Genomic DNA, 10,492 nt, shown 5'->3' with positions numbered 1-10,492 from the left:
TTTTTTTTTCACTAACGTATTCACCTAGGTGTCTACAACACCTATCAATTAGTGCAAACCCAAATCCTTGTGGAAAATTCTGGGGAAGCAATCAAAGTTCGGGTGCTCAGAGGGCCTGCGCGAAAAAATCGGAAAATTAACTTTTGCCAATATTGACTTGTGGGATGTCTAACTCCGGGTTTTTTGGGGTGCTGAATTGATTCCACCCATTATTTTTGAGAAAACGACACTCCTTGATCATGTAAAATATATTTTAATTGACATTTTAAACGAAACTGTGCTCAATGGAAATGTTGCTTCGTCAGCTTTTACAACCTTATTCATCAAACTCCCCAGTATCTTCCTCACTCCTCTTGTCATCCAGCTGGTTTATGTTCAGGCAAGAGTTACCATGACAGATGCCACAAGCAGAAATCCAAACATCATGTGGTCAAGTTGTATCGTGAGTCCGAGTTGAGAGGGCATCACTCCTGATCGAGGGCGATAGGCTTTCAGTAGGTTCTGGCCCCAGATTGCTACTTTTTCATCTGATTTCACGATTGGTTTCAGTAGCTTCTGTAGGCTGTTGGGAATCAGAGCAAGATGGTTCTGTGTATTGGTCATGCTCTCCACCGAAGGCTACTGCTTCTGCTAAAGTTGGACTCTTGCCAAGTCTCCACAGATCAGGTTGATGGCAGTTGAAATGGTGTGAGCTCTTTCAGTTCAGCATCGTCCAGGGTTTGCAAGGGGTTGAGGACCTGCTGACGGTAGTCTCGAAGGATTGCGTTTGTCATGTCTCTCAGACACACAATATCTGTTCTTCTCTCATCTGATGTGAAGTAGAAAGACTCCTCATACTGTTCCTGAAGCTTTATTTTCAGTTACCGTGGACTGTATGCCAGACTTTTGTCCTCGCTGGGGTCAAACTCTTCGATCTTCCTGTGGATCTCTGCAAGAGTTGTAATATCGTGCTCCACCCCTTCATCCATCCATAAGCACAGTTTCTCAAACAGCAACTGTCTCTCTTCATCCAAAAAAATCATTCTTAATTAAGCCGAACTTATCATTTTCATTTTAATTTCATAAGTGCATTGCTATTATAATTACCTCAGTGTTTGTAAACGAGTGCTCGAATAGGGTCCTGCACCGAAGATGATAAAGCGCCTCTTCTGCTACCAAGTCTATGATCCCAGACAAACGACCGGCAACCTCACGTCCCCAGGCATCTCCTCGTTTCACAGCTGTCTCCATCAAATTCCTTTTCACTCGGTCCTGGTAGCGATTGTCAGGTGCACGATACACCTTCCGGGCTCTGCCTGGATGATGCCACATATATGCATGATTAAAGTATTTGACTTTGAGTGGTAGAGTGAAGAGAAAAAAAAAATTGAAAAATATACATTTGAACTTGTGCAGGACTCAACTTACCAGGGTTTTGTTCCAATGTTCCAACGTTGATGCCTTCATCACAGAGTATGCAAACATCACGGTAGATAAGATGCGCTGATGGTGTTTGGGAAGTAGAGCTGGAGCCAGGCGAGGTACTTTGCCCAGATGATATCCGGCGTTTTTTCGTCCTGTCTGAGCATCGGCACTCCTCATCTTGTTCTATGGAAATAAAATTATTGTTTAGAAAGCAAATTTGAGACTATTATTGTGGTTTTTATTTGCAATGCTACTTCCTTTGAATGATGAATAAAAAAAAACTTACGATTAGCTGTTTCAGTTCCAGTGGATATACTTCTCACACGACTGTACAACTCTGTTTTACAATCCACATGGTATCTCAACTTGCTGTCTTCTCCATTGTTCCAGTCCTCATTTAGTCTCCCGATCAACGCCGCATCGCCCACAAGCTCAGAATGTGATAAGATCCGTGAGTGCCCTTTATTGGAGACTTTTGAGAGCGTATGCTTTTCAATCCTCAAGCCAGGTTCAGTCACATCCTTGTCCATACTGTCCTAAAAATAAGACATTTTTTTGTAAACAACAGACAGGACATTAAATTTTGACACAAAACAGACAGAACACACATACAGTGATGTGTTTTTACATTAATAGGTCCACTCTACGTTGAATATATTCAACTTCTATTGAGTCCGGTACACAATAATTTTATAGCTAAAAGCTCTTAGCTAACGTCAGCTAGCACAGAGAATTCTACTGAACATGACCACAAGTATAACCAACAATATAACAGTGGTTTCAAAAATGTTGTATGCTGGTTTCAGCACAATTTGAACAATCTGAATCAATTGAGCCAAATTACTGCAAAACACAGTCTGAGATGTATAAAAATGTATCATATGAATATTTTACGGCCAGGGATTCATTTTTTCTCAAATCTGATGGTTGGAATCAATTCAGCACCCCCCCCCCCAAAAAAAAAAACCCTAGTTAGACATCCCGCAAGTCAATATTGGCAAAAGTTAATGTTTCCGATTTTTTCGCGCAGGCTCTCTGAGCACCCAAACTTTGATTGGCTCCCCATTATTTTCCACAAGGATTTGGGTTTGCACTAATTGGTAGGTGGTAGTAGACACCGAGATGAATACGTTACTGAAGAAATTTTTTGGTAAGCAATTTTTTCACAGATGGTCAATACAATTTGATAAAATTCTCTAACTATAAATCTCCTTTCTTTGAAGAGCTTATTAGATTTGAATTAGAAGAACAACAACAAGGTCATGAGTTCAACATTGGGAATGTTTCATTTATCGATCTTAATATTCTTAAATCCACTCCGCTAAAGGCTTCTTCTTATATTGATTGACCGATGGATATAATGAATAAAAAGACAATAATTAATATGAAAAATACTTAACTTAAATGTTTTCTCGTTAGTATCATCGCACATCTTTATCCACAGGAAAGGGACTGTGAAAGAGTTTCAAAGTATAAGAAATATGAGAATAAATTACAAAGTGGTGATTTAGGCATCTCTGGAGGAGAACCCATGAGCTTAAAAGATATTACAAAGTTTGAGAACATGAATAACCTATCAATAAATGTTGATGGTTTAACTGATACAAACAAAGTCCAAATTCTCAGAGTTAGCAATTCTTTTTTCAATGGCCCAGGCAAGTCTTTTCTTCTTATTTTGCCATCTCAGCAATGGCTTTCTTACTGCCACTCGACCTGTCAAACCTGCAGCTCGAAGTCTTCTCTTCACACTTGAAACGGAGACTTCCTTACTTCGACCAGTATTAAGCTATGCTTGAAGCTGCTGTCCTGTGAGCCACATATCATGCAAGCTGTTCACTCTCAGAAACTTGTCTTCTGATTGTGTTGTGGCTTTGGGTCTGCCAGACCTCTTCCTATCAGAGTTTCCTCCAGTTTCCAAATGCCTTTTGATGGTGTTTGAAACTGTACTCACTGACACCTTGGCCTCTTTGCAATTTCTCGAAAGGAAAGATATACACTTTTAAGGGTTTTAATGGTCTGTCTGTCTTCCTTTGTTAATTGTCTTTTTCTCGCCATTATGAGAGCAAAATACTACTCCCTGCAGTGCATTATTGTTCAAATAATGCTTCAGAGGGTGGAGCAACACAGTCTGCTTCAACACTGCTTTTATACAGACAGAGGGTTTGTCACAAATCAACAAAAGTTGGGACACCTGTAGGAATTGCTTGCATCAACTTTCAAGGCATAATTTACTTCCATTGCTGCAGAACAGCTGCAGTTGCTAACCCATTACTTGTTCCCTGAAAAGGGCCTTTTTAACAACTCTGAAATGTACATTATTTTTCAGTTTTTGGGAACCTAAACTTATTTTTTTTAAGCTCTGGCAGTTTACCGCTTAGCTTTGTACCATTTCAGGTTATTCACTGGACTTGAACTGCTTAAATTTCAGTAAAAATTGTAAAAATGGGGGTGTTCTAAAACTTTAGACCAGATGTGCATATATGTCAGAGTGCTTGTTTAAGACCCTTGGCACGTGCTTTTCAAGCTCCAATGGCAATACCATTGTTTGATACTGAAGTTTACAAAGCAATTTTTTTTTGTTGTTTACAATGAGTAAAAATGTTTTAGTTGTGATGAAGCAATGAATCGCCACATCACGGTAGGATAGCTGAGGTATGCTTCCTCATGCTAAGCTGTCTATCCTGGGTTCGAATCTTGACTGAGCTATAAACTGTCATTCCGGTGTATAACAGTCAGGGTGATTCATAAATGTGTGTGTGCAGTCTCTCGAATGAACGTTAAACTGGATGACACATCTGCTGGACTCCCCCCCCCCCTTTTCTCCTCTACCACCCATCTACTGCTCCCCCTGCTTCCCCACCGCTCCCCACTGACAGTTTAGTTTTGAATTTAAAACTGTTTCCCCATAATTTATCCCAGTGTTTCACAGGCAGGGTGAATCATCAATGTGTGTGCCATCTCAGGTCAGGTCAGGTATGGGAGCATGTACCAGAACAGCGCGTCGCTGCGTCCACTTTCCGCCGGTACTCCAGGGGCCTCTGTCTGGCCATCCCCCAGGCAGATGCCAGGCCCATCCCCATCTCCTTGAGATGATGGTCAACCTGCTGCAACCACGAGGCACGTGGTCGGCCCACTGGCCTCCTCCACTCATGAGACTCCCTCGCTGAGAGAATCTGGTGAGCAGGATCAGCGTCAGGAAAACGAGCCAGATGTCCATACAGCAGCAACTGACGCTCAAGGACTATGCAGGTAACAAATCTCATCCGAGTCTCTCTCAGCAACCGCTCGTTGGACACAAAATCCGACCAGCGATAGCCAAGGATTCTCCGAAGAGACCTGCTACCAAAGGAATTAAGTCTCCGTCTCAGATCCTTGGTCAGAGTCCAAGTCTCGCATCCATAGAGCAAGACTGGAAGTACCAAGGACCAGAAGACTCGGACTTTCATCCTCCCGCACAGGTACCGGCAGCGCCACACCCCATGATCCAGTGAATCCATGACTCCCCATGCCCGACCCAGATGTCTATTGACCTCTGACTCACAGCCAGCAGAGACATGAATATCACTGCCAAGGTAAGTGAATCTCTCCACGACCTCAACATCCTCACCACAAACAGACACAGACCGGACAGCAGCATCCAAGATGTCACCGAAAGCCTGGATATTAGTTTTGACCCAAGAAACCCGTAATCCCAGCGGCTCAGACTCCTCATTCAGCACCTCGAGGGCCCCCAAAAGGATATCTAAAGTCTCCGCAAAGATGACTGCATCATCTGCAAAATCAAGGTCCGAGATCTTGACATTCCCAAACGATGCACCGCAGCTTGATCTCTCCGACATCCTCCCTAAAATCCAGTCCATACAAGTGCTGAAAAGTGTGGGGGCCAGTACACACCCCTGACGAACTCCAGTAACAACTGTAAATAAGTCAGAGATGGTACCACCACACTTCACAGCTCTCTCAGTACCAGAGTAGAGTTCAGACATCAGATCGATCAGTTTTGGTGTCACCCCACGAAGACCAAGAATCCTCCAGAGGGCATCCCGATTCACTGAATCAAACGCTTTACAGATATCAACATAGGCTGCAAGCAGCCCCTGCCGAAACTCTCATCTGCGTTCGGTGAGGACACGAAGAGCAAGGATACGGTCAATCATTGACCTCTTTGCTGTAAAGCCTGACTGCTCTGGACGCTGGTGCTCAAGCAGATGGTGGTGACCCCTATCAAGAATTATCCGAGCAAAGACCTTGCCCGGCACTGAGAGCAGCGTCACCCCTCAGTAGTTGTTGCAGTCTTGGCGATCACCCTTCCCTTTCCACAGAGGAACAACAAGGCCCCTCTTCCAGTCAGTTGGGATGATGCCTGTGTTCCAGGCAGAGCACAAAACTGCATGCAACGACACGAATGCAGCATTTCCACCAGCCTTGAGAAGTTCAGCATGGATGCCACAGATCCCTGGAACTTTGCCCCGTTTCAACTGGTTCACCGCAGCCCGTGTTTCCACAAGCGAAGGTGGACCACAGTTGATTCGAGGGTCAGCAACAGGGATTGTAACACCCTTGCCGTCCAACTCGACAGCTGGGGGATCAGCCTGGTACAACCGCTCAAAGTAACCGGCCCAGCAGGCCTTCAGTTCAGACTCCTCTGTCAAAAGCCTACCACTCTCTGCTCTAACTACAGTGCTCCGAGGGATGGGCTTGGATGAACGCAATGCGCGAATTCCCCTGTAAGCGGGACGAGAATCACCTGTCCACAGGTGATGCTCTACCCCCTCACAGATTCCTCGCACATAGGCCTCCTTGTCAACCCTCAGTGCACGTACAGTTTTACGCCTCAGCTCCCTGAACAGCTCAGCTCTGCCATTCAGCCTGGCCCTGCGACTCTGGTCAATGCTATCCAGTGTCCCTTGAGAGACAAATTTCTTCTTTCCCCTGCGGTGAGTTCCAAGACATCCACCGGCAACATCAAGGAGAGTGGTCTTGAAGGCACTCCACAACTCTTCAGGACCCCCCAAAGCACCCAGACCTCCCAAGTGTCCACTCAGCATGTTCACAAACTCCTCAGCTACTCTCTCATCCCTGAGCTTGCCAACATCCAGCCTCGGCTGGGATGGTACCATTCTCCAGGATTTAAGGTGCAGCTTTAGAGTTGCTACAACAAGCCTGTGGTCAGTGTTGTGAAACTGAGCACTCCGGTAGACCCTGCAGTTCTGTATTATCCTCGAACGACCGTCAATGAGGACATGGTCAATCTCCTTTGCCGCACCGCCAGCGTTGGAATACCAAGTCCAGCGATGAGCTTGTGGGCGCTGAAACCATGAACCAGCCACCCTAAGTCCATGACTTCTTGCAAAGTCAAGGAACTTAGTGCTATTCTGGTTCATAGTTCCTGACCCATGGGGACCAACACACACCTCATAACCATCCCTATCAGTTCCAATCGATGCATTGAAATCCCCCAAGATGACATAAATCTGTGCCATCTCTCAGATGGATAATAAACTGGGTGGCACATCGACCGGAATTCCCCCTCCACACTCTCCTCTCACCTCTCCCCTTCCTCCCCTCTCCCCCTCTCACCACTCTTCCTCACTCACCCAAATCGCACCCCTCACTCTCTCTCTGACCCCTCTTCCTCTCCCCCCTTTCCTCTCCCTTATCTCTCTCCTTCCCTCTCTCTCCCACCCCTCCCCCTGCTCCACCACCCTCCTCCCTCTTTGCTCCACCTCTTCTCCTCCCCTCTCCCGCTTCTCTTCCCTTCCTCTCTGTCCTCCCTCCTCTCTCTCCCTTCTTTCCTTCCCTTCTCTATCTCCCCCCCCCCCACTCCTTCATATTCCCGTCCGTGAAGCGATTGTATTTGCTGGTTCTCAATATAGCTATCTTGTTTTATAATATTCTCCTTGCTTTTCTTCTGTCTCTTTTTACTTTTCATATTATTATATATTTGAGATGTACAATACATTGTCATGGGGACCTGAAAGCATAGAATCCCTGCTTTTTTGCGGGTTCCTCCACTATTTTATTGTTTTATGTGTTTCTTGTATTTGGTTGATTGAGTTAAGTGTGGAGAAAAATAAACTGAAACTGAAACAAACAACCATACGTTTGCAACAACAGAGCAGGCCTAATGCCCCCCCCCCGCCCCCCTGCATTCAAGGTCCTCATGAGGGAACTCAAATGATACACAACATCCTTTTTAGGTTGCGTTGACCAAACAAAATTTGGTTTGGTTGACCATCTTGTTTTTGTGGTTGCATTAACCAAACAATATTTGATCTGATTGACCACCTTTCTTCATAGTTTTGTGGGACCAAACCAAATTTGTTTGAGTGATTCGGGTACCAAAACATTTTTGGGTCAATCGCGGAAACTTTTTTTTGGATAAAGTTTGAGTCATTCAGAGCTGTGTGTTGTCCAGGAAAATTAATTCAGGAAATTCCAAAGTTCTTCAGGCTATTTTATCATGTTGAACACAGACACAGCATTTTGGTAGCCAATGCTAATCTGACATGTATGTGCCTCTCGCAGCCTTCTTCAGGTGGAGATGCTCAGGGCTAAAAAGAACACCCAACCATGCTTGACAGGTGATGAAGCAGATACTGACTCAAACCAACTGACCGTCCCATTACTGAGATCTTGCTTTAAAAAAAACAAAAACAACAACAATGTTATGTTAACAATAAAGTGCATGTTGGAGAAAAGTGAGGAAGGTGAAAGGGAATGGGTGAATGTTGGGATTGGAGGGGAAAAACAGACATATTCCATGCCCAGTGGCAGAGTGAGGATTTGTGGTGCCTGGGGCCAAAGGTCAACACTCGTGCCCAAAGTGGCGGAGCAGCAATGGGAAGGGTAGTGTCAGAGGAGGGGGGACATTGAACCTGGGAGTCTCTGAGAGTACTCTGTAAGCGAATGATTTCCTGCATTCCGAGTGGTTTTTATGATGGTCCGAGCCTCTGATGAGCCTTCAACACAAAACATCGATCATTTTTGGCGGCCCAAAAACGTCTGAGAAAGAATGTTTAACTATATTAGCATTAGTGAAAGAATGTGCATAATCACTCAAAACTTTCAAGACAATTAGATTAAAAGAGATTTTTATGCAGCACCAGAATTATCAACTTGCCAATTTTTTTTCCACCAAAATGACTTGTTGGTGGAAAGGATTCATAAACAATCATCAGTGTTCAAAAAGTATAAAATGTAGCTCCGAAAGTTACGTCTCGTGCTTACTTGAGTACGTTGTATTGTAATTTGTATATAACCAAATTTTGCATTAAAATATTTTTTTGGGGGGGTATAATTTAGTGGCACTTGAAATTCATGGTTTGGCGGTGGCTTTGCTTACCCTCTCCTCACTATACCACAGTTCATCCTGTCTCAGTCCATAACAAAAGCATCATCTTGCCATGGAGTACTATTTTGTAATTTGTTAAGCACTTCCATTCGTATTGTAATCAATTAACCAGGAAGCATTATCAGTGTGGCTATAAAATCGAGCCTTTTCCATAGCAGTGCTGTCCGCACCTCTGATGTCTGTGCATTTGATGTGTTCACAATCCAGCGATTGTTCTTTGCGGGGTCGATGTGCCACTCAGGTGCAAGCTCCGCAAACTTGCATTCCTTCCGTTTTTGTGCAGCGGTATGAAAATTGGACGTGAAGTTTTGTGCTCTGGTCATATTCCGGGACTTCGGAGGGGAAGGGAGGACAGAGAGACAGACAGAGACAGAGACAGAGAGAGAGAGAGAGAGAGAGAGAGAGAGAGAGAGAGAGAGAGAGAGAGAGAGAGAGAGAGAGAGAGAGAGAGAGAGAGAGAGAGAGATAGAGAGAAGGTGTGTGTGAGAGGGAGAAGAGAGGGTGAGAGAGAGAAGAGAGGGTGACAAAGAGAGAGAGCATGAGAGAGATTGCAAGAAGGTGTGAGAGAGAGAAGTTGAGAGAGAGAGAGCGAGAAGGTGTGGAGAGAGAGAGAGAGAGAGAGAGAGAGAGAGAGAGAGAGAGAGAGAGAGAGAGAGAGAGAGAGAGAGAGAGAGAGAGAGAGAGAGAGAGAGAGAGAGAGAGAGAGAGAGAGAGAGAGAGAGAGAGAGAGAGAGAGAGAGAGAGAGAGAGAGAGAGAGAGAGAGAGAGAGAGAGAGAGAGAGAGAGAGAGAGAGAGAGAGAGAGAGAGAGAGAGATAGAGATATATATGGAGAGAGAAATGTGGAGAGATAGAGAGAGATATGGAGAGAGAAATGTGGAGAGATAGAGAGAGATATGGAGAGAGAAATGTGGAGAGAGAGAGAGAGAGAGAGAGAGAGAGAGAGAGAGAGAGAGAGAGAGAGAGAGAGAGAGAGAGAGAGAGAGAGAGAGAGAGAGAGAGAGAGAGAGAGAGAGAGAGAGAGAGAGAGAGAGAGAGAGAGAGAGAGAGAGAGAGAGATAGAGAGAGATATGGAGAGAGAAATGTGGAGAGATAGAGAGATATGGAGAGAGAAATGTGGAGAGATAGAGAGAGATATGGAGAGAGAAATGTGGAGAGAGAGAGAGAGAGAGAGAGAGAGAGAGAGAGAGAGAGAGAGAGAGAGAGAGAGAGAGAGAGAGAGAGAGAGAGAGAGAGAGAGAGAGAGAGAGAGAGAGAGAGATAGACAGAGAGAGATATAGACAGAGAGAGATAGACAGAGAGAGAGATAGACAGAGAGAGAGAGATAGACAGAGAGACAGAGAGACAGAGAGACAGAGAGACAGATTCAGGTGGAATACATTTAGCTTATGGTAGTTGTGACACCCAAACGTGTGTTGTCACTAGAATCGTCCACCTACTGCTCATTACAACTCACCTGTCTTTCTCACCTGTTGTAGGTGGTTTAAATAGTTTTGCAAGTTCTGCTAATGATTCGATGATCAGATATTATTACATTTTTCGTGGAACTGATTGCTTATGTATTCCCTCCTATGAAACTCAACAGAGAATTATTCAAATATTTCGAACTGGCTTTCTAAGTTGGTATTTCAACATCACCCACTCAACATCACCCACCATATCCACTGTTGTTTGATGAAAGGAACGTGCGATAAAAGCCATCTTATATTGAAATATTTATGAGAAAGTTATTTTAG

The 10,492-nt window shown here is 44.5% G+C and overlaps 1 pseudogene; it reads right to left on the bottom strand.

Moving 5' to 3' along the window:
• Window positions 1-662: 662 nt before the first annotated feature.
• On the bottom strand, window positions 663-9,081 carry LOC147008661 (uncharacterized; annotated as a pseudogene).
• Window positions 9,082-10,492: the final 1,411 nt, after the last annotated feature.

This window comes from Eptatretus burgeri, chromosome 18 (genome assembly GCF_056783735.1).
Source record: "Eptatretus burgeri isolate ZD-2024b chromosome 18, Ebu_testis_v1, whole genome shotgun sequence".
NCBI classification, from domain to species: Eukaryota; Metazoa; Chordata; class Myxini; order Myxiniformes; family Myxinidae; genus Eptatretus; species Eptatretus burgeri.
This window is presented reverse-complemented; position numbering and strand designations above follow the sequence as displayed.